The sequence below is a fragment of the Canis lupus genome, chromosome 5 (assembly GCF_048164855.1).
Source record: "Canis lupus baileyi chromosome 5, mCanLup2.hap1, whole genome shotgun sequence".
NCBI lineage: Eukaryota > Metazoa > Chordata > Mammalia > Carnivora > Canidae > Canis > Canis lupus.
In genome coordinates, this window is record NC_132842.1 from 28,870,061 (window position 1) to 28,891,746 (window position 21,686).

The window sequence follows — 21,686 nt, forward strand, 5'->3', positions numbered from 1 at the left end:
CCCATTATGATGGACAAATGTCTTATCAAAGACAGTTGTTCCACGTATAATTGGTCAACTAATTTTCAACAAAGGATTCAAGGCAAGTCAATGAAGAATATGCTGCTTTTCAACAAATGGTGCAAAAAACAACTGTACACCCATACGCACCAAAACCCCGAAAATGAAGCTTAGACTTCTCTTACATCATACACAGAGATTAACTCAAAGTGGATCATAGCCCTAAATGTAAAAGCTACAACTATAAAGCTTCTAGAAGAAAACATATGAGAAAATCTGTGATCTTAGGTTAGGCAAGGATTTCACAGGATGCAAAAAGTACAAATTAAAAAAAAGGTAAAATACTTTATCAAACAAATGCCTGCTCCTTGAAAGACACTGTTAATAAAATGTAAAGACAAAGCACAGGCTGAGAGAAAATATTTGCAAAACACACATGTGATAAAGGTCTGGTGACCTGAAAATACAAATTTTGACAGCTCAATAATAATAAAAAACCAAACAAGCCATATGACCTGGACGTCGTACTCCTAGACATTTACCCAAGAAAGGTGAAAATACATGCCTACACATAAACCAGCACATGAGTTCATACCAGCTCTATCACAATCACCAGAAATTCCTTAAACAGCGTCCAACAGCTGGTGAATGGATAACTAAATTGTGACACATTCATAATATGGGATAGTAATGGTACATACTATACGGGTGAATCTTAAAAACACTTATGCTAAGCAGAAGACAGACTCTAAGGTTATGTACTGAATTATTTCTTTTATGACAATCTAGAAAAGGCAAAATCACAGGGATAGAATTGACCAGTGGTTGCCGGGGAGGAAGTATAAGGAGAGGAAGATGACTAAGGGCACAGGAGACTTATTGGGGTGAGGCATGCTTTTAAAAAGTACTTTGAAAACTCTGGGAAAATAATGGTAGCGGTAGCAGCATAATATTTGGATCTAAAGCTCCACATGAAGACAGAAGAACAATGAGATGGCAAAGTCCAAACCCCACTGATCGGGGATCCCTGGGTGGCTCAGTGGTTTAGTGCCTGCCTTCGGCCCGGGGCGTGATCCTGGAGTCCCGGGATCGAGTCCCACATTAGGCTCCCTGCATGGAGCCTGCTTCTCCCTCTGCCTGTGTCTCTGCCTGTCTTTCTCTCTCTGTGTCTCTCATGAATAAATAAAAAATCTGTAAAAAAAAAACAAAAAACAAACCCCACTGATCATCTTATAACAAACTACGGGATACAGTATCCTCAACAAGCTCAAAAGACAAGCAGATGTAAACAAAATACCAAGAGCCAAAAGATCCACCTGCTTTCAGCATGTTAGGGAAAAAGTCAAGGAAAGCAACAGATCCTCTGACCTACCCTGAGAACAAAAGGAACCCCACAATAACCAACAGACACACAATGGAAAGCACAGGGACCACTCTGAGAACCATGGCTAACCCTGGGGAGGTTCTGGCCATTCCAAACCAGAGTCCTGAGCCCTGCGGTCAAGTCTGAAGGGGCTGGTGAAGTCCAGCCTCTGTGAGCTCTCAGAAGAGATGTGCCAGGGCACCCTTCCAGAAACGTCCCCCCGCCCCCCCCCACACACACACTGATGAGAAACTCCTGGCATGGGAATCCAACCAGAGAAGGATATGTACCCCAGAGATGAAAGAAAGACGACGTCCTATAAAGGAAGTAGGCAAGAGGCTCACTGCCAGCTAATCTCAGAAGTCAAACTGCCGGATTTTTCAACACTGTGTGTAAAGACCAAGAGAGGGAGCTCTGGGAAGCTAGAAAGACTATCTGAACCCAGCCTTCTAAGCAATCAAGAAAATTAATCTCGAGGAAGACGAACATCAGAAAAGTATCAAGGTCAAAACCCAAACAAAGATACTATACAACAAAAGCAGCAGATTAACATCCTATCAAAAATGGAAGCAAAACTGAAACCATAAAAAAAGTTGAAAAAACAGAAACAGCTCAACACTGAAACATACTATTTCAGAACAAGCTAGGGAGGAACATATTAAAAATTATATAAGCTATAAAAATAACAGAATTAGAAAAACTCAGAAATGAGGTGATAAAAGCAAAATAATCAGACATGTTAAAAACAGTATTTCAGTATTTCTGGCTAGACCAGAAAACACAAAAGTCAAATAAGCACAAAAATGCCTGGAGGGAAAGAGGGGTACAAAGGAGGAAATTCTGAAAATCGAAATTAGAAGATTAGAAGGAATTAAAAAGGAAAGAATATTGATAAAAGGCCAAAATAGCCCTGACACATGGCTAATAGAAGTCCTGAAAAAAGAAAAACCAACGTAAAGGAACAGAAGAAACACTAAGGCAATACTTGAAGACAATTTTCCTCAAGAAAGATTTTTTTAACTTTGTATTGAAAGAGGACACAATGTACCTGAGGATATCAATCCAGAGCAACAAATGCCAAGATATTCTGGTAAAGTCAACAGACATTTTAGAAAAAGGAACAAAAAAAAAATTCCTTTGGGCATTGAAGCAAAAAGAACAAGTGATTCATAGGGGCAGAGAAAGACCCAGAAATGACAGGCTAAGCCAATGGCAGCAAGCAGCTCAATGGCTCTGAAATATCGTTTCCCAAAAGAACAACTGGTGATTGGAGCTTGGTTTCCAGTAACGGCAGAACTGTCCAGGTCAGACCAAGCCTTCCCCAGATAACGATTAGGAACTCTGGACAAAATATTAAAAGCAATTATCAGAAGGCACTGGAGAGCAACCAAAAGCAGAATCTGAAAGGGTGTCACTTGGAAATAGGGAGAGGCACTGAATACTTTCCTGGTCCTACAGCTCTCTGCTTGAGGGAAGGCCCCAGCCTGGGCTTTGCGAGAGGACTGGAGCGAGAGCACTTCCAGAACTCAGCAGCCTGCAGTTTTACTGGGCAAGGTTTGGAGTTATAATAACTGGCAAGTAAGGGGAGAATCCTACAAAGGAGAGGGCCAAAGATGGGAGCCCTCATTCCTGCTTATAAATTCTGCCCCAAATTTCTGACCTCGGAACTATGCGTGTCCAGGGCAGACTCCAAGCAGATCAGATAATGATAAAAAGAAAACCAAACCAAAACAAACCAAAAACCAAAACAAACAAACAGTTACCTAGATGAGCTGAAAATTTATGTCCACACAAAAACCTGCACATAGGGACGCCTGGGTGGCTCAGCGGTTGAGCATCGACCTTCGGATCAGGGCGTGATCCCAGGATCCAGGATCGAGTCCCACATCGGGCTTCCTGTGAGGAGCCTGCTTCTCCCTCTGCCTATGTCTCTGCCTCTCTCTCTGTATGTCTCTCATGAATAAATAAATCTTAAAAAAAAATCTGCACATAGATATTTATGGCAGCTTTACTCATAATTGCCAAAATTTGGAAGCAACCAAGATGTCCTCCAGGGGGTGAATGGATAGAGTGGTATATCCAGACAATGGACTATTACTTGGTTCTGAAAAGAAATGAACTATCAAGCTACGAAAAGACATGGAAGATTTTTAAATGAATCTTACCAAGTGTAAGAAGCCAATCTGGAAAGACCAAATATTGTACGATTCTAGCTCTGTGACATTCTGGAGAAGGCGGAACTACGAAGACACCAAAAGGATCACTGGTTGCCAGGAGTTAGTGCAAAGTGGGGGATGAAGAGGTAGAGCACAAGTGAGTTTTAGGGTAGTGAAACCACTCTGTATGACCCTGTAATGGTATCATATATGCTATATATCAGTATACATTTATCAAAACCCACAGGATATCCAACTCTCAGAATGAACCCTAATGTGTAAGCTATGGATTTTGGGTGATAATGATTTGTCAATATAGGTTCATCAATTTTAACAAATGTATCACTCTGATTTGGGCTGCTGATAGTGGAGAGTACAGAGCATGTGGTGGGAAGGGATATATGGGAATTCTGAATTTTCTGATCAATTTTGATGTGAATATAAAACTGTTCTAAAAAATAAACTCTATTTTTTTAAATGCTATGCAAAACAGCAAAAATATGAAATACTTATGGATACAGTTACAAAATATATATGAGCTGTACACTGAAGACTACAAAACATTGCTGAGAACAATTAAAGACCTAAATAAATGTAGATATTCCACATTCAGTGATTGCAAGGTTCCAGTGTTAAGATGTCATTCTCTCCAAACTGGTCTATAAATTCAGTGCCATCTCAATACAAATTCCAACAGTTTTTCTTACAGAAATTGATCAATTGATTCTAAATTTTATATAGAAATGCAAAGGACTTATTGACAAGAACTTAAAGTGTCTGAAACTCTATGGTCTTGCAAGGTAGGAAGTCAGTCTGTCACAGTTTCATGGATTCTGGTAGAAGATACCAGACACCTGACTCAGATAAATAATAGTTTCTTACTCACAGCCATCCCACTCCTGGGTACTTATCCAAGAAAACCGAAAGCATAAATGCCCATAGATTTTTTTAATTTGAAATAGTCCAAGAGAGGAAACAAGCCAAATGTCTATGAATAAGTGAATGGGTAAACAAATTGTGATATATCCACATAATAGAATACTACTCAGCAATAAAAATAAAATAAAGTGTATTTGTGACAACATGAATGAATCTCAAAATAATTATCCTACATGAAAAAAGTCAGGCAGAAAAATAGAATATACTATGGTTTCCTTTATATAAAATTCAAGAAAATGCAATAATCTATAGCAACAGAAAGCAGGTCAGCACTTGCCTGGAAAAGGACTCAAGTAGGAGAGAAGAAGAGATGGATTACAAAGGGCTTGAGCAAACTTTTGAGGGTGACAGACATGGTTCATTATTTTAACTGTGACGATGATTTCACAAGTATATACATATGTAAAAACTCATCAAACTGTATATTTTAAACATGTGGATATCAATTATGCCTCAATTAAGCTGGAGAGAAATTTAAGACAATAGTACAGGAAAAAAAAAATCAAACATTACTCAAATTATAGCAGCTGCCCAACATATGAGAGGCACAGTTTGAAGTCTGATTGGAGCCAAATTAGCTTCCTGCTGAAATGAAAAATCAATACTCTTCAGAGGAATATAACAGAATCCATAGTTTCTATAAACTTTCATTTACAGTATCGAGAACATAATAAAAATTACTTGACATATGAAGAAACAGGAAAATCTGATTCATCCTCAAAGAAAAGGCAATCACCTGAAACCATCCCTAAGAATCTGTAACAACCTGACACATCAGATAGCAAGAAATCTATCAAAGACCAGTTGCACCAAGTCAATAAATAAGGAGCAAACAGTAAATGGCTTCTGCTAGCAAAAGACGGGGCAAGTGGGTTCCAATTAGGATAAAAACTGAAATGGATTAAAATCCATTGTATATGCTTTCGTCAATGAGTCACTTGAAAACTGAGTATATACTATAAGTCAAGCACTTGTCCTGCCTTTTGTTTTATATGAACTATCCTACTGGGTAACCAAGTAGTTCCTGAAAGGAACTTATAAAAGCATTTCAATGTGTAATCAAAAGTTAATGTACAAATTTCTTTTGGAGGGAAGAATAGGCTGTGATTGGTAAGGGGCAAAATAACCTAAAAGATCACTTCAGTTTCTCAGTTCTAAACTTCTAACACTTCTTTCAAAATAGAAGAACCTTTCCTTTTTTTTTTTTTTAAAACATTTTATTTATTTATTCATGTGAGACACACACACACAGAGAGGGAGAGACATAGGCAGAGGGAGAAGCAGGCTCCCTCTGGGGAGCCTGATGTGGGACTTCATCCCAGGACTCCAGGATCATGCCCTGAGCCGAAGGCAGACGCTTAACTGCTGAGCCACCCAGGTGTCCTTAGAAGAATCTTTCCAATTTAAAAACATCAGCTTCAGCAATGCCTTATCTGGGATACGGAAATTTGAGTGCTGGATCAGAACAAAACCTTTCTGAAGACAAAAACACTTCCATTAGTGACCTAAAAATCTACATGGCTTTCATATGTTTACTAACTATAAATGATTCTGGAAGAGTTCTTTTTTTTTTTTTTTTAAAGATTTTATTTATTTATTCATGATAGAGAGAGAGAGAGAGAGAGAGAGAGAGGCAGAGACACAGGCAGAGGGAGAAGCAGGCTCCATGCTGGGAGCCTGACGCGGGACATGATCCTGGGTCTCCAGGATCGCACCTTGGGCCAAAGGCAGGCGCCAAACCGCTGAGCCACCCAGGGATCCCCTGGTTCTGGAAAAGTTCTAATGTAAAATTTATTGAAGAAAGTTCACTAAGCAACATAAGATTTATATCTTAATTAATTCATGTATATATAATGTTCCCTGAACTATAGATACTAGAGTTGATAGGGACTGCTGATTAAATCTAGTCCATTATTTAAATTCCTTGAGTTTGTTATGTATCTCTTGACTGCTTCCTATACACCTCCTCCCACACAAAAAACATGTTGGTGATGGCACCATTACCTCTTACTAGCCAACTTCAGAGGTACCCAAACTATTTCAGTTCCACAGAGGCCTTAGCAAGTATCAGTAATTTTTTTCATGGTCCACCGGGGCCAAAAGAAGTATCTCACAGTTCCATTTATTCAGTAATAGAAGCAAACAACTCAGCACTTCTGTCCTAACAACCCGACAACTGTTTAAATTAAATAACATATATACTTTTTTTTTAAATAACGTTGTGTTTTTGGTCTTAGACAACCCAATTACTTACTCATAGAACATGTGCAGCTGTCTGCACCACACGACTTCTCTACTCCTACAGCCAGATTGGACGCAAGCATCATCTCCTGTTCTATCGTGTTTTTCACACTTCTTATTCTTAATGACAGCAACCACTAAAAATCTAGTTTTAAAAACATATGACATCACCAAAATATATTTAGTGGGATTCAGTGCTGTTACCATAAACTACCCTGAGCTAGTATTTGCGAGTGTCTGGAAGATGTTAAGTACTGGTGTTTTCTGCTGGAAAATTAAAATATCTTATGGCACCCATGTCAGTTCACTGTGTCACCCCAGAACACCTCAGCATAGCTTGGCAACACTATGACTAGTCACTGTGTACTTGTTCATACTAGGTAATTAGTTATATGAATTATATATTTTTAAGGTAATAAATCAAATGCACTTATAAAAAAGCACTATTTTATTGCATATGGAACATATCTCCCTATTACACCAACCATTTTTAAAAATCCTAAACACCTTAGAATTCATTTCTTGAATAAAATTTCAAAGCATGAATTTCAACTGAAATAACAGCCATCAGTAACCATATTTAGAGTCAAATGAATTGGGAGATACAAAACAAGGATGGAGGGGGACAGTATATATCACCAGAAGCTTGGAATAAATTCTCCAGGAAATAGCCACTTGTTCAACAAACATTTACGGAGTACCCACTAGAGGCTATGCACTGTGTAAGTGTGGGGAACCAAACAGTTAATAAAATGGACCTTCTCATGGATTCTGTTTTAGTAGAGAAAGACAGATAAATGAAATTAATAAATTATAGTAAAGTGTAGCCATTAATGCATCATGGGGGAGAAATGGAATATAACACAATTGGCAGATGAATCCCTTTCTGTTTCCTTACCTCAGTCTCAAATGAAGGGTGTTCTGAAGTTCTTTTCTTTATCTAGCATAAAGACGTGACGATAGAAATGAAGGAGGTAAGATGAGGCCATAAACAGTAGGCAACTGTATCCTGGGCATGACTTGAGGAGTTAGGAAAGTTGGAACATGGGTTGCCATCATTCCCTTTGCCCAATCTGGAATGTGCTGAAGAACAAGCCTATGTCAGGTGACTTCAGAAATGACTGCTGCCCTCCTGGAACCCAGAATCCACACAGCAGGAGCTGAAGATTGATTATGTGTGTTCAGAACAGGGGTTACAATTCTCAAGGTATTCAAGAAAGGCCTTGGTGAGAAGATGGCATGAATAAAGACCTGCAGAAGGTAAGGAAGCAAGCAGTAAGGCAGGACACACACACACACACTTTCTCTCCCACACAGACCTACTCTGGCACACACACTCACATAGACACACATACTATAGATAGCAAAGCCTCTGACATCATCCCCACCAACAAGTCTCTAGCTTCAATAGGAAAGGGACAACACCAATTTTGAGAATCCCTATGCATCCTAATTTTCTTTCACACTTGTGTGATACAAGACTAAGAAACAACAGAAACTTAAAAAAAAAAAAAAGAAAGAAAAAAGAGAAACAACAGAAACTTATACACGGACAGTCCTGCAAATCTGACTCTGTAACTTGGCTTTGCCACGTAGGAAATGCAGGACCTCAGACAATTATGTAACTTGCCTAGGCCTCAGCTGTTCTTCAAAAGTGAGGATGACAATAGCTACTTCCCAGCGTGGCTGTGAGGATGAAATAAATGATGTATTTGAAGCAATAAGCAGACTGTAACACATGGTGGATGCTCAAAATAAGCTAGTTCATTCCTAAACGTCCAAACAGAAACTCCACTTTAAGCTCCACTCAAAAGCAGATACCAAGTGCTGCAAACAACAGTGTCAGCTGCTGTGTGTTTGAAATTTGAGAACAGCAAGCCTTTAAAATTAAGTGCTATCTGAAGGCACACTAAGTCCAAGTTTTATTACAACAAACCGTAAGAGATTATCTACATTTTGTGCTGACACTGGCATTTTGCGGCATCTAATTTCTCGATACAAGTGGGCCGGAGGGGCTTGGTCATTTGGGGTCAGACAGCACTGTCCATAAAAGACACACCAAAGGGAAAGAACTGTTCCTCTATAAAGTCGTTATTTGCGGAGGTAGAGGAGTCAGCTGTTTGGTTTTTACTCCTTTCCTATGTGAAGATAACCAGTTCCCTACCTCACTGCATTCTGAAGGGAACTGGCTTCAGATCAACAGCAGAGGCATGGGCTGGACTCTGAAAGCACTTTCTCATGTTTCTGTTCCACAAGTAGAGTAGTACCTTGGATGAACTAAACAAATGAACAAACAAAAACAAGAAAAATCTGTAATACCAAGGATCCAGCAATGATGCCATTCACAGGAAAACCATCAATAGGTGGGAACACGTACTGGGTACTTGACTATATTTCAAGCACTGCTCTAAGTGTGTGATGTGTATTAACTTCAAATTCCTAAAGTGAGTTCCAGTTAACAACAGATATATCTTTGAAGGTCAAAACAAAAAAGAGACAGAACTCAGTCATAAGCTAAGATGTCATTCAACATGATAGAGCAGAGAGTTCTGGGATCCATGTTGAGCCTCTGACTCAGGCTCAGTGCTCTGGTTTGCAGCCCCACTTGAATTCGAAAGCCAAAGGGTTCCCAACTAATTGGTAATGATCAGAACCTGTGACAAACTAGTTAAGGAGTTTTTTATTCTCCAAGAATAAATCAACTCTGTCAGTGATAATAACTGGAGCATAGCTGACATAAGTTAGGAGGTCATGCAGGGGGTTCTAAAGCACCAAGTGCCAAGAAGAAAAACTAAATGTGTGATTTAGCAACATGAACCAGAATCCAAGTCCAAATTATACAAAATTACTGGAAATCGCTTGTATATCACTCATCTTTGATGAAATTAGTGGCTTTAGAATGAAGATTCTATTTTCTACCGTTACAATTGTTTGGGAAAGATCTTTTTTAACAACCAGATCAGTCACTATTTTGAAAGAGTTATTTTTTTTTTACCACGGGATATAAGAGAGAGTAGTATAATTTCATGTCCCCATTTATACTAAAATAGAGCTCAAAAGTTAACGTGCTACCAATGCCATTCAAACCTATTTGTAAGCTGTTAACCCTATAATACTCTAATTCCACTCTTCCCTACTTTTGCCCGCACCCCCCCAAACAATTCAACTGACAAATGCTAAAGTTTCTGAGAAACCCCTGAGGTTGGTAGAAAAAAAAAATGTCAGAAATGTTGCAAAGAACCCTGGAGTGTGGTAGATCTGAAAAGCAGAGTTCCACCCTAATGAATTTAGAAAGCTAATAGTTTCATAACTTCTCTGATTTTCTCCTACCTTTTCTTTCTTAAGCTTAACAAAACATCACTTAAGATTCTGAGGTAAATAATCATGTAAAAAAGCTAAGAGAAAGCTAAGAGCTTGGATGATATTTATACCCGTGTGAAAGAAAAAAGTCATTATTTCCCCTCAAATCAAAATACAATCACCCTTTCATGAAATAACTCACAAATAGGATGAAGAATTCAAGCAACATAAAATCAAAATGCCTTTTAAAACTTGAGAACAAGTCTGAGTAGAGTCCTGTGACAGTCTACCAAATAATACACTATCCAGTATCTACTTTAATTCCCAAAGACTTTCCGGCACCAACTCTGACTCTCTGGGAGTACCTATTGCTATTCCGCAGGCACCCAGCCAATTTCTCCTCCAATTCCAAAGAACTTTCTCCTAGACATATAGTCTGAGAGAGCAGTGGCGAGAAACAGTTCTTACTTACTAATGGGATAAAACGATGTACCTGTGATAGGAAAGACACGGTTTCAGAAAAAAAGGTTTGTATGGCTTGCTGATGATCCTGCATTTTTTACTCAATTAATCTTTGTTTTGTCCTTCTTCTTCCTTACTTTTACATTCCTTTATTTTAGGCGTCAGAGTGACCATCCAAATAATAGCACCTTAGAAACTAAATTAAATGCTTACTGGCGCTGATCGTTACTCAAATAAAAAGAGGAGATTTGATTCCATTAAGAAGTAAACTTGAAAGAAATTTTAGAACATTAACCAGAAAATTTATAGTCTTCAAGGCGCTCTTTTATGATGGAATATAATATCGTTCTCATAATATTCTAAACACAAAGTACCACCTACCTTCTCTCTAGTGAGCAGAAGGATCGAGCTTGTTCTCTTGGGTTTTATGATCTTACTCGTGTAAGTGTAGATAGGTGTTTCTCAAAACACTAATCTGAAACTCAGATCACTACTTGTTTTACAGGATTCAACACTTTACAAAGGATTTGGGGCAAGTAATTTTCAAGTAGGGAGCATTTGTCTTTACTTTAAATTCTGTTTTAAAAATTTTGAGTCACATCAATTTTTCCAGATACACAGCTTCTGCAAAAAAGGAGATTTGCCTAGTGAGGTGCTGGAGTAGGTCTAAGATTCAGAGTTAAATCCTATACTCTTACAATTAATTAAATTATACAAAAAGAAAAAGTAATAAATGCTTAGAATTCGTCATTCCTGATTACCATATTCTTTTGGTTATTTTTATCTACTGTAATTGTATGATGAGAATACTGTATGATAATGTAAGCCACCAGTTCTCCTCCAACTGCATTCAGGGATCTTACGTTGGTGCCTGCAATTGACCAATGGGGAGAGGATTTTACATCATGGAAATGGGTAAATGCTACAAAACACAATGATTTACTATTTTGTTGAATGTCTAGGCTTAAGAAAGTGAGAAAATGTTGAAAATGCAGATTAAATTTAAAAGTGTTTTGTGCCTGTGGTCATTTCATTGTAAATAGCACACACACACACAAAAAAGAGGGGATCCCTGGGTGGCGCAGCGGTTTAGCACCTGCCTTTGGCCCAGGGCGCGATCCTGGAGACCCAGGATCGAATCCCACGTCGGGCTCCCGGTGGATGGAGCCTGCTTCTCCCTCTGCTTCTCCCTCTGCCTATGTCTCTGCCTCTCTCTCTCTCTCTCTCTCTCTCTCTCTGTGACTATCATAAATAAATAAAAAAAATTAAAAACAAAAAAGAAAAACATATTCTTCCAGAATTTAAAAACCAATATTCAACTCAGCAAAGAAGTCCCGCATATTATCGACGAATGAGTGAGTTTTCAACATATATATTTGTTGTTTCACTTTTGTTTTCCTCATTGACGTAAGAGAAGATACCAACCACCCTTTAGGTTGGCACTATACCTATTTGTCAGCTGTATCTATAGTTTGGTCATAGACATAAGAGGTTAGCATGCTGTAAGAATTGGTTGTCTATATGGAATCTACAAGAGAGAGTAGTGTTTATTATTTGTAAATTATGTACCACACATTTTTATATTGGTAAAATTCATAAAAAATGCATGAATGTATTTTCTTTCTTCTTTGGGGGGAGAGGGGAGCAGCTGTGAAACACCAGAACACCCGTGAATGGGATCCTCTTTAAACTGGCATCTGAGTCCTTTCAATACTACCCTCACAGTCTTTGATCACTTTCCTATCTGGTATGACAAGATGTTCTAGAATACTTTGTAGATATCCTGCACAAACTTGGAAATGGCCATTTTTCTGAGGAGTCTTGGTTCCTTTTAGAGAGAAATAAATTCAAGACAACACTCTGGCTCTGACAGTGCTCAAGGCTACTGGTTGGCCACTGTTTCTAGGCTTCTTCCTTAGACTGGTTATTCAGACAGTGGGCCTCCTGGATGGGTTAATGTTTAAAAAATCTTTTCCCTTTTAAAAGCTTTTTTTGTTCTCCTTTCTATACCTATACCATCTAATTCTCTACTGGACTTTTTATTTCTGCTGCCATGATTTTTAATTTTTTTTTAATTTTTATTATTTATGATAGTCACAGAGAGAGAGAGAGAGAGAGAGAGAGAGAGAAAGAGAGAGGCAGAGACACAGGCAGAGGGAGAAGCAGGCTCCATGCACCGGGAGCCCGACGTGGGATTCGATCCCGGATCTCCAGGATCGCGCCCTGGGCCAAAGGCAGGCGCTAAACTGCTGCGCCACCCAGGGATCCCTGATTTTTAATTTCTGAGGGTTCTTTTGGTCTTGGAATGAATGCTTTTCCTGCTGCTTCTCTTCCTCCATCTCCTTTTTAAAACAGTGTCCTGTTCTTGCTTCATGATTATAATATTTTCTTTTAATTCTCTGAGGATATTAGTAAAAAATGAAGTTCTTTCCCCTTGCATGATTCTGTTTCTTCCAGGTTGCTTTTTTTGTTTTATTTTCCTTCACAGTAACAGCTTTTTCAATTGTCTGGTAATCCTTGGTTATGTTCTGTTTCAGAGTGAAATTAAAAAGCCAGTTGGGAACTCTGAGTAAGTCATGGGGTTTGGGGCTTTGGGCTTGTGGAGAGGGGACTTCATGTTAGAGAGCTACATAGTTGGAACATGTCTGATGGTACCATCTTAGGTATATTTCATCTTGGTCTGGACAAATGGGCATTGCTATCCAATTAAGTTTTATTTATTAAATCAGGCTGCTGGCCAGAATTGGTTTAAACTACAGTAAAACCAGGAAAGCTCATGTCAGGACTTCACTTGATTGTGAACTATGTGAGCAACCTCTTAGCTAAGTCATATACAACAGTTTTAGAATAATGGACAAAATATTCCTTCATTTTTGGGTACAATTTATAAGGGAACAGTTACAGGCCTTATATATTTTAAAGTTAATCTATATTTCCAACATTTTCCACTGTTACTTTCTAAAGTCTAGATAATCAACAAAATAGCATTTGCCGATTTCTGTGATGTAAATACTTTTGCCATGACTGGTTTCAAACTGCTAATGTCACGTCTTTGAGCGCAGAGTTGGGAGGCCACATGCAGGGACACACAGTTACACAGGATGCTCCACATATGCAGTAAACTTAACCTCAAGGACAAAATAACTAGGATGTGATGAGTTTTGAGTACCTTTGCACTAAATGTTTATGTAGGGCAGCCCCGGTGGCGCAGCGGTTTATCGCTGCCTGCAGCCTAGGGCGTGATCCTGGAGACCCTGGATCGAGTCCCACGTCAGGCTCTCTGCATGGTGCCTGCATCTCCCTCTGCCTGTGTCTCTGCCTCTTTCCCTTTCTGTGTGTCTCTATGAATAAATAAATTAAAAAAAAAGTCTAAATGTTTATGTAACTGTAAGTTTATATGATTTAATTTTTTTTTAAGTATATGTGTTGCCGAAGTGAGCACATGATTTAATTTTTAATAAAGGCTGTGTTTAACAACCAACCCACAAATTTCTGGAATAATTAACAGTTGGTTGCCAGAGAAGGGTCTGAGCCAGGTCCAGCATATCACTAGTTCCAAAAACCAAAGAGTGGACAATCTGAACATCATTAAGAATAATAACTGCAATGGATCAACACCCATCAGATCTATTGAAATTCATGAGTTCACAATGATACTTAGGGGGAAAAGACACATACACACAGCTAGTTAATGACTGTTGGAAGAAGCTAGGGAATCAACTTGTTACCTGGAAAACTGATGAATGAATAAAAGAGATCAAAGATTTATGCAGCCTTTCATTTATAAACTGTACTATTAAGTAACCAAATAGTGGATGAGGGAAATTTTTCTTTTTGGAAATGTTTCTTTATAGAAGAAATCCAGCTGATAAAAATTAGAAGAAGGATAGGATTAGACTTCACCATTTTACAACTTCCATTGACTGGTTCAGTCACACACACACACACACACACACACACACACACACACAATGACATTATATGTCTCCAGATAGAATTACACATCTCTAACTATGAAATGGTGTTGCCAAAACAATCAAACCTGACAGTGACCAAACTTTTAGAGCCAATTATACTTAGAGGATATACAGAAGATCATATAAAAACAAAGCTATTAGTGCAGTCAACAAATATGCAAATACAAAAGGGAAAGGGAAAGAGAGTAAAGGAGGGACACACACATACACAGAGATGTCAACAAACGACAATGTGTTACTTGGATCCTGATTTTTAAAAATAGTAAATACTAAATTTATGAAACAATTTAAAATTTGAAAAAAGACTGGTTATTTGATGATGTTAGAGAATTGTTAATTGTGAGGGTGTGATAATATGTAGTAACATTGTAGTTATGCTAAAAAGTCATTTTTATGTTTTAGAGAAGCAGACAGAAGTGTTCATGGGCAAATTAATATAATGTCAAGGACTTTCTTCAAAATAAGATGAAAGGGAGAGAAGCATACAGACAGAATAAGACTGGCCATGAGAAGAGATTGTTGAATCTGGGTAACTGATATGTAGAAGTGAATTCTAGTCTGTTCACTTTTGTGTGTTGAAATTTTTCTAGAATACCTCTTCAAAAATATTAAAACGCTTCAATAGCTATCTCACTGAAAGCACATCTCACTCCAACTGCAAGGCCTCTCATGATGACCCCTTCTGGTGTTACCTCCTGAGCACCCTTCCTAACACTCTGCCCCTCTATCACCATTCTGCACTAGCCATACTGACCCACATGTCAAATGCACCAGCCATGTGCCCTTTTTTTGGGTTGCTTCATTTTCTCTGAACATTCTTTCTCCAGATGTCTCCCCTGACCGCCTTTTAATCTGTGCTCAGATGCTCCTTTCTCAACAACTACATGACTCTGCCATATTTTTCATTGCAACTATCTCCCCTATCCCTAGCATTTCATTTCCCCTTATAATGCTCTATTTTCTTTCTCATAGTATCCTCCCCAGTAATACTATACAAAATATGATAGAGTATGTTTATGTTTATTGTTATGTATGGCATGAACTTTGCCTCCCACATATGACTTCCCCAAATTGATGGCATGAGTTGTTCTATCAATTCCAAAATAAAAGGAATGCACTCATTCATGAGAGGAAATCAATGAACGGAGTAGTAACTGTCAACTGTGCTTAATTAAAATACAGCAAAGATGTAATCTACAGGTATAGCACTGAAAAGAAAAAATAGCATTGAGTTTCACTGTTGTTAGCTAAGCCATTTACCCTGGCCTGGACAGAGGGTTTATCAGGAGATGGGAATCCATATGTTGGGCAAATCTTGTCATCTGTCACTTATTGGGTCCCAACTATTACTATTTCTAATAAATACCCCCTTTTTATAACATCAAAAGATTTCATGAACCTTAACAATACAGATGTAATTTTACTGTATGTTAATTAGGGAAATATGTCATAACAGGAAGTTCTGAACTAAACTATACTACTTGAATTTGTATGTTATGAGCCACAACAACCGTTGTACACATTTAAAATAGCTATGTACATATATGTACGTATATATACACTTTATATATTTTTTACTTAGTCTACACGCAATGCTCTATGCAATATAAATTCACACATTGCTTGCAATAACCAGAAGTCTAAAATCTACCGGATGAAACCAGTGGCATACTGTATCTAAAAACCTTCCTAATGAATTTTTCAGCCTTATAAATAGGAATATCACTTATAGAAATAGAACTTTTGTTTATTTACTTGAGAGAGAGAGCGGGGATCCCTGGGTGGCGCAGCGGTTTGGCGCCTGCCTTTGGCCCAGGGCGCGATCCTGGAGACCCGGGATCGAATCCCACGTCGGGCTCCCGGTGCATGGAGCCTGCTTCTCCCTCTGCCTGTGTCTCTGCCTCTCTCTCTCTCTCTCTCTCTCTCCGTGTGACTATCATAAATAATAAATAAAAAAAAAAAAAAAAGAGAGAGAGAGCGCAAGAGGACACAAGCGCATGTGAGTAGAGGGAGAGAGAGAGAGAGAGAGAGAGAGACAGAGACAGAGAATCCCAAGAGACTCCCAGCTGAGCATGGAGCCTGACTCAGGGCTCGATCTCACCACCCATAAGATCGATCTCACCACCCATGAGATCATGACCTGAGCCGACATCAGGAGTAAGTCACTCAACCAACTGAGCCACCCAGGCACCCCTAGAAATAGAATTTAAGTACAAAAATTATTCAAAAAAAAATAAGCAACTAGTTCTCTAGAGTCAAGTTGCCTGGATTCAAATCCTCGATTCCACAGCTACTAGTGTGTGATCTTATTTATCATCCTTAGTCCTCAGTTTTCTCATCTTCAGAATGAGGACAGGAACAGTCTGTAAGGCGCAGTGTTATGACAAGGAGTAAATTAGTCAGTGTGGGTAATGCCTGAAGAAGAGTGTGCTGCACCCACGTCAGGCTACCCACGTGTCACAGGTGTCTACCAAGTTTCACCAAATTCAAAATTTGGCCTCTTGACCCTCAAGCTGTTAAAAACTCACCATGTGTTATTTCTTTTTGTCATTAAGGTTTGGAAAGACAAAGCTGGAACAACAAAGTCTCCAAACAACCCTACCATGAAGCATTTGTTGAAACATTTAACATTTGTTAAACTATAAATACATGTTTGCTGATAGGCTCTCGGGCCACAGTCCATTAAATATCACTCTGGCAGGCTTGACAACTGCCCAGTACCAGTGAAGAGACCTATGACAGGCGCCATCCAGGTATGTTCAGGTATGGCAGGTACGCGACTCAGTGTACTCTCCCAGAGCATCCTCTGTCCTGACGTGGAGCACACTACTAGCTAGCCCTGCCTTCCCAACAAAGTCAGAGTTAATATAAGTGAGCGCACCGACGACCTCATTCAGAGCTAAACTTTAAGAAATCCTTTCAATGCGAACCTGTGTCTCCCTGTTTCATACTTAACTTGCAACAGGATATCCAGCAGCTATCAAGGGACGGGGAAAGGTCTGTCAGCCGAGGACGAGGGGCCTGCTGAGGCGGGCTCCACACACAGGTAACACTCAACTGCAGACAAAGTCTCCGACCTACAGCCCGGCTCCTTTAAAGTTAATCTGAACACACTGTACGTGAGAGGAAATGAAAAGTGAGTTTTTCTCCTTTACCATGGCCCTGGGACTTCCTGAGTTTTTCATTCCACTGCTGATTGGTCCAAAACTACTCTTTCCTTCTAACTATTCCCAATTGTGTCTGTCAGACATAATTAGGGTTACACACTAAAGAGAAGTGTTAAAATGCAATAGTGCCATTAAATCTGACAAATACTTTTTTACTTTAACCCTCAGTACATCAGGAAAAATAGCTATTATCATTTGACATCTGGGTCCAACGGAACCTTTATATTTTTAAGCCATTTTATACATAATTGACAGAAGTCAGAATAAAAGGATAGCGAAAACTTGTTTATCAGAAATTGTACTAAGAATTTAAACACAGCACACCCTTTGTAGCATGTAAATTTCTGAGTCTAAGAGCATGAAATATGGAAAAATACTGTCATACATCCTCTTAGCAAAAACAAAATGGTCTCAGTTTTTGTTACAAAAATATTGCATCATGAAGCCCTCCTTGATAAACAACTGGATAAGAAAACCATATCTATTTGTCCTAAGAAACACTGGTTGTCCATGTTAAGTTGAAAATTCATCTAGCCCATTGTCATCTGAAGACCAAACAGAATCTTTTATACGATCAACTGCTTTCTCTTCTCCTCCTCCTTCTTCCTCTTCCTCTTTTCCTTCTTCATCATCATCATCAGCCAGAAATGTTGCTAGCTCTTTGCATTCATTTCTCATTTGTCCACAATGTAAAACATGCCATTTTTTCTCTTTTCCATTATACATGGAAAATGAAAAATTCCACATTTTCAACTATATTCAATGAAATCTAAAAGTAGACTAAAATGATGGTGTTTCCAGGCACCTCTCTAATACATTCTTGAGGTAGAATATAATACGCTGGCCCCACAATTAGAAAATAAAGGATGACAATTTATTTCACTATTGGATCATCCATATCCAGGCAATTCCAACATTCTTTTAATGTTAGCATAGTTATTCCCATAACTGATGAGCAATGATGAGTCATAATATAAGAATTATTTTCTTAAAATTATTTATTTATTTATTTGAGAGACTGAAAGCATGAGTGGGGGGAGTGGGGGGAGAAGCAGAAGGAGACACAGACTCCCTGCTGAGAAGGGAGCCAGACCTTGGGCTTGATCCCAGGACCCTGAGACTATGACCTGAGCTGAAGGCAGACGCTTAACCATCTGAGCCACCAAGGTGCCCCTAAAATAATTCTTATGATGATAAATAAGCAAAATGTTTCAAGATACAGGAAAATATAATCCATAAAATGGCACAATGTAACTTAGATTTATAGAAGAGCTCAATGGAACCATATGGTAATGGCAGGATAGAATGGGTTTTATTCGATTTTTTTAAAAAAGCAAATTTCCTCTTTTTTCTTTTGAAAGCCTCTAAGAAACAATAAATATCATGAGATGCCAATGCTTTCAAAGAAGAGAACTGCTCAAGGAAAACACACAACAAAATTTAAAAAACAATGCAAATAATGTTGAATAAAAAGAGTAAAAGAAAATTGTATTAATGATTTCAACTAAACAAATATTCTCTTTAAAACTAAAAAAAAGTGATTGGTACATTGAAAAATCAGGAAAACTGTTAAGTCAGGGAAAATGTATTTATTTATTTATTTGTTTATTTATTTAAAGATTTTATTTATTTATTCATGAGAGACACAGAAAGAGAGAGAGAGGCAGAGACATAGGCAGACATAGGCAGAGACTCCATGCAGGGAGTCCGATGTGGGACTCAATCCCAGGTCTCCAGGATTACGCCCTGGGCCGAAGGCAGATGCCCAACCGCTAAGCCACCCAGGCGTCCCAAAGTGTATTTATTTTTAAAGTGAGTATCCTTTAATGGGACTCTGAAGATAATTTTTAAAAATCAAAACATGGAAGGAAAATAGATATTAATGGATAATAGTTTCAAATTTTTAAAAAGAAAATCTCATTTCAGAAAGGATAGCATTAAGACTTTTGCTAAATGCTAAAAGAATTTTTCTCTGGATACAAGTTTCCTTGAAGAAAGTAAATATTAAACATATTCATATGTAACTGCTCTAACAAAGTTGCACAGGAGCTAAATCATTAACAAAATTGTTATTTTTCTTTCTAAAACAAGCCAGCGATGGTTTAAGTTATATGGTTTTTCTTAAGACTGAAAATTTTTTGGTCATTTAATTGGTTAGTCATTAGCACTAAGAGGAAAGGAAAGAGTGCCACCTACTGAACTGCAATCACTTTTGCATTAAAAAAAAAATCAATATTCTTTATTTAGGCTGCAGAATTTGAAGTCTCCAGCAAGAAAAAAAATGGATAATTGAATATTTCTGAGTATATTTAAACATTACATTTTTACTAATACTTGATAAAAATGTATTACAACTTTAAATCAGTCTGATTACATGAATGAGAAATAATAATTAGTGGCAGTCAACTGTGCCCATGGTAATGTATTAACACAAAACAACAACAACTAACCAACAATATCACAGAACATCATCATGCTCACAACAAAAAAGGCAGAGGGGTAAATTACTGCTTTTCTCCTGTGGTAAAATTAGATGCAAATTAACTGTTCCAATGACCTAAAATGAAATTCTCAAATATGTCTAAGGGTTAGAAAAGTCGGCTCAAAGTTCCTAAAAGTAGATCAAATTAGTCTATCACTAAAAAAACAATGGAAGAGGGGTGCTTGAGTGGCTCAGCCAGTTAAGCATCTGCCTCAGGCTCAGGTCATGATCTCAGGGTCTCCTTGGGATCAAGCCCCACATCAGACTCCCTGCTGGGGGCAGAGGAGTATGCCCTCCCCCTGCTTGTGCTTTTTCTTGCTCACTTACTCTCTCAAATAAATAAATAAGACTTTTAAAAAAAATTTTAAAATTGAAAAACGGGATCCCTGGGTGGCTCAGCTGTTTGGCGCCTGCCTTTGGCCCAGGGCGCGATCCTGGAGTCCCAGGATCGAGTCCTGCATCGGGCTCCCAGCATGGAGCCTGCTTCTCCCTCTGCCTGTGTCTCTGCCTCTCTCTCTCTCTCTCTGTGTCCATCATAAATAAATAAATAAATAAATCTTTGAAAAAAAATTGAAAAACAATGGAAGAAACATACGGAAATTTAAGAGATCCGGCCAATACCAACTGCATATCTGCATGTGTCATTTTATTTCTCTCAAAGCTAACCAATCATATAAGGTTTTGAGTTATGCTATGGTCTTCAGGGTCAAGGAATCCATGCCAGCTGGAACACTATCTCACTTCACCAGAAGGCAGGGAAGTTCCCCCAGGAGAGGAGAACTGAGCCTACTCTATGCCACAGTACTCCACACACCAGGTCAGGATTTCCACATTAGAAAGAACCAAAGTGTTATGGGATGCCTGGGTGGCTCAGGGGTTGAGCATCTGTCTTGGTCCTGGGCATGATCCCGGATCAGGGATTAAGTCCCACATTGGGATTCTTGCAGGGAGCCTGCTTCTTTCTCCCTCTGCCTATGTCTCTGCCTCTCTCGCTCTCCCTGCATCCCTCAGGAGTAAATAAATAAATAAATCTTAAAAAAAGAGAGAGAGAGAAAGAACGAAGTGGACAGTGTCACAAATGTGTATACTGACTGTACTGTGTTTTTTTCTGGATATCATGGTATGACAACCATTATACTTGGTGCTGAGATCTTCAGGAACAAAAAGGAAATGTGGCAGGTTGGAACAAGACTGTATTGAAGATCTACCACAGTATATAACATTTTTCTCATTCATTTATAACAATCTGATGGAGGCTATTATTCCCATTTTATAAGTGTGTCAACTAGGAGAGAGGAAAAAGTAAGTAGGCATACTGTACTTGGGAGACAGTAAAACAATGGCTTTGAATTGTCATACTTCAATGAAATACCAAGTTATAGATTTTTGGCAAAGTCCTAAACTAATAAACTAAAACTTAATATTTAATCTCTTAATTAAGAAAAAAAAAAAAAAACTGGGCAGCCCGGGTGGCTCAGCGGTTTAGCATCTGCCTTCAGCCCAGGGCCTGATCCTGGAGACCCGGGATTGAGTCCCACATTGGGCTCCCTGCATGGAGCCTGCTTCTCCCTCTGTCTATAGAGAGCCTCTCTCTCTCTC

General features: G+C 38.6%; 1 protein-coding gene across 3 annotated transcripts in view; it reads right to left on the reverse strand.

Moving 5' to 3' along the window:
• The window catches only part of TAF3 (TATA-box binding protein associated factor 3), a 180,172-nt gene that overhangs the window by 139,903 nt on the left and 18,583 nt on the right, over nt 1–21,686 (reverse strand). Inside the window, exon 3 of one of the 3 annotated variants that reach the window (XM_072825876.1) lies at nt 8,864–8,976. The exons of the other annotated variants lie outside the window; for them this stretch is intronic. The gene's annotated coding sequence lies outside the window, so the exon portion shown is untranslated. The remainder of the gene's footprint in view (nt 1–8,863; nt 8,977–21,686) is intronic. 3 annotated transcript variants of the gene reach the window in all.